The sequence below is a fragment of the Mus musculus genome, chromosome 14 (assembly GCF_000001635.26).
Source record: "Mus musculus strain C57BL/6J chromosome 14, GRCm38.p6 C57BL/6J".
Classification (NCBI taxonomy): Eukaryota; Metazoa; Chordata; class Mammalia; order Rodentia; family Muridae; genus Mus; species Mus musculus.
In genome coordinates, this window is record NC_000080.6 from 45,842,464 (window position 1) to 45,846,184 (window position 3,721).

The following is a 3,721-nucleotide window of genomic DNA, read 5'->3' on the forward strand; positions in this document are numbered from 1 at the left end:
CAAGCCGTTTACCAAGAGAGATAGCCCCTTAACCTAATTTATGTATATTTCTTAAGATTCCCCATTGGATAATAAACATCTTGAGGGCATGGGGCAGATGTCCTTATCCTTTAATGTTATCTATGTGCTTAGCAACAGGCTGGGGAATTGAATAGTTTAATGTATAGTGTCGTTTTGGTACTTATTAGCTGATCAGCGGCTTAGCGTTCTGTGTGGGTTGTGGGCAGCTTGGTGAATCACCTCATAGCACCTCTTTGGTGAATCACCTCATAGCACCCCAAGAAAGCATGGTTGACTCTGCATTAGAGAGTCTTGCACACTTTCCTCTGGAAGGCAATGCTGTCTCTGGGCATTGGCAGTCCTGGGGCTAGAAGCACTGATGGCTCCTCTGTGTGTGGAGAACCTCAAGCTCAAAGTGGGACCCCATCTGACATTTCAGGACACGTTGGTAGCAGAAGTCTTCCTGCCCAAATAGATGACTCCTGGAAAGTAATTGCCAACAGTTGAGGTTTTGGTTCAAGGACCTTTTCTTACACGCCACTTGGCCCCCATCTTCTTTTTCTGTTTTCTGAGCTGGAAGACGTTTTTCCATCTCTTTCTCCTCCACTGAGAGCCAGTGTTTATAAATCATGTTCTTTTAAAATAGTTGTTTTCCAATAAGGTTTCCTCATTCCAGGGAGATTAAAAGACTCAAAGTATATTCTACATAGATTCCTGTCATCGAATCTCTCCCTTCTCCCCGTGCACACAGGGCTCAGTGAAATGCTGTGAAGTCCCTGCCAGGGGCAGATGCTTCTCATCTGGGCGTTTACAGATTTCATCTTTTCTATCCCATAATAGCTAAAAGCTTTTCAATTACTCCTGTGATCTTTTATAATCTTTACACTCATTGAAAACACTTCTGTTGATTCTATACTTGTTTGGCGTCTGAGAGTGTGGAGTGTCTCTTTTTGATGGAAGATCTCACCCTCTTTCTCTCTCTGTATTTCTTGAGGCAGGGCTTCATGTAGCCCAAGGTGCCCTTGAGTTGCTATGTAGTCCAGGCTGGCCTGGAGCTCTCTATCTTCCTGTCTCTAGCTCTAAAATTGCTGGATTTCAGATGTGCAGCATCATTTCTGACAGGGGTTCTATTAGCCAAGAATAAGTAGGAGAAAGCCCTCCATTAAAATCCAATATTTTCTGTGCTTACAGGAAGCTTGTAATGTAATGTATCTTTTTTTAAAAAAGATTTGTTTATTTATTTTATGAATATGAGTACAGTGTTGCTGTCTTCAGACACACCAGAAGAGGGCATTAGATCTCATTACAGATGGTTGTGAGCCACCATATGGTTGCTGGGAATTGAACTCAGGACCTCTGGAAGAACAGTCAGTGCTCTTAACTGCTGAGCCATCTCTCCAACCCCAATGTATTGTATCTTGACTTTCCCATATAGCACCACAGCAAGACACATTGCTACATTTTCTGCCTTAAACTGAAATATGTTCCTGGTATATTTTCTTGCACTCTCTTGTACTGTTAAGTGTGCCAGAGCAGCAGCCAGCACCTGCAGTCACTGGCAAGGTGTGTCTGGCAGCTGTGCCAGCCAGACGCCAAGTTCTAGCCTGCTCCAATAATAGTGTGTGGGTGGTAAGCTGGCTTCCTGCTGACATAGAAATCTGCCACAGCTCTGCCCTGTGTTCCTGGAAGCTGGAGCAAGGTTGGCTCTGGGTAATGAAGTGGACTCCCCTGACCCTTCCCTAGAATACAGGAATTGAGTAGTAGAGACCATTCTCTGGGTTAGAAAGATTCTGAAGTGTCTTTGCCTCCTGTAGGGAATGTGGTGTCTACCCAGTTTCCCTCATTCTTTTGGTGCTTCATCGTCCTCTCATGTAGAACCATCCTCCAAGTCAGAGCTGATGCTCTTTTATCTATGCCTTGTGATGGGAACAGCTGGGCCCAAGCCCACCATCCAGCTGGCTCTGGAAGGAAGATGGATGGATTTCATTTTTTCGTACAGAATGTGCTAAGAGTCTTAACTGGCCCCTGTGAGGGTCACATCTTCATAAACAGTCTACATTTTCAACTTTAGCTACATTAAATTCTCATGCTGCGTATACAAAGGCAGTTGAGAAGAACCCTGGGTTACAGCAGGAAAAAGGGGGGAGTGTGAGAAGATAAGGGGGATGAAAGTAGCCAAAATTCATTTTACATGTGGATGGAATCATCAAGAATAATAAGAAGACATCTTCTCGTAGAGTTTCATTGCAAGAAGGTCATCTTTAAGCAGAAGGAAAATGTAGCTGTTTTATATCATTCCATCTTTGTCAGTCTTCATATTAGAGACTGGGCAGGTAGCTACAGGAAGTCCAACCACTTAGAGCAGTTGAAGATTTTAGAGTTGAGTGGCCTGAGTTCAAATTTTTCTTCTATGCTTAATCAAGTGGCCTTGGACAAGTGACTGCACTTTATTGAACACAAGTTTATTAGTCTATAAAATATAATGATATTGATGACCATAGCTTCGGAAGGTATTGAAGAGTTGATGTGCAGAAACACAGAGTACCCGTTACACACTGCCCGACAGAAAGTCAATACCAGCCTGGTGTAACGTGGGGAGGAGCCTTAACTGAGTTGGTCTGAGGTTGAATTTCTTGCTTGAATGAATGCACAGGCCCATCTTACTGTTATGCAACTCAACATTTTCAGCTTCAGTCTTGATGACAGGTTCATGTAACAGGCAGCAAGTCCCCCTGCAATTATGGTTTGATGAGAAGTGTATATGAGGTATTGGTGTGGCACTCCCTTAATCAACCTGGCAGTACTGAGGGAAGAGGTCTCTGCAAAGATACTTTCAGAACGCACGCTGCTTTGTTTTAGAACACATTGTCCTTGGATGTAGCTCCTGGTAAGTGGCCTTGGTTAGACATGCTGTACCAAGTCTCACTCTATAGAGATGGTAGGATGCAGGGCTCTGCCAGCAAGTACAACCCATGGCTCCTGCAGCCTTTGCTTAAAGTTACTGTTTGTGGAGCCCTTTGAAGTGCATACTTCCCGTGCATCTGGAAATTCCAGTTACTAGGATTGAGTCCTCATTCCTTGACCATAATTTCCATTCTTTCAGTGGGAACTGGTCTGGGACTGCCCTTGATTAATGGCTCATGCCTTCTTTCCAAATTCCTTCCTGGCCAATTTTCATTTACTTAGCAAACTCAGGAGCTTACTGAATTTTTTCAGTGGATGTTGTGAAGGCAGGTTTAGGCATTGGTCCGCTTGCTGTTACGGTTTGATGGTGGTCTGACTACCGTTCCTGTCCCTTCCATTCTCCGTGATGTCAGTGTGTCAAAGGCAACAGGCACCTACACCAGCATTTACTAGACACTGCACTTATGTAGCTTTGACTCAGTTCTTCTTTCCTTGGCTGATGTAGGTGAAATTTCCAGTCTCTGAATCTTTGGCCTTTGCTGTGCGAAGCAGTACACACTTGACAGACGTGCACAGCCAGCTACAGTGATTCTCCTGGGACCATTTTGTTTGTTTGTTTTTGGTTTTGTTGATCTGTGACTTTTAAAGTCCCTTTTGTTGATTTCCACATCATAACCATGGTTTTGTTCAACCCAGTGACATGTGGTTCCTTTAGGAACATCAGAGTTCCTTTAAGAACAGCAACTATTAGCACCTTTCTAGATAACACTTTTTTGCAACCAGCTTTAGCCATATGTCATCTTTTGTTTCAGAGGCA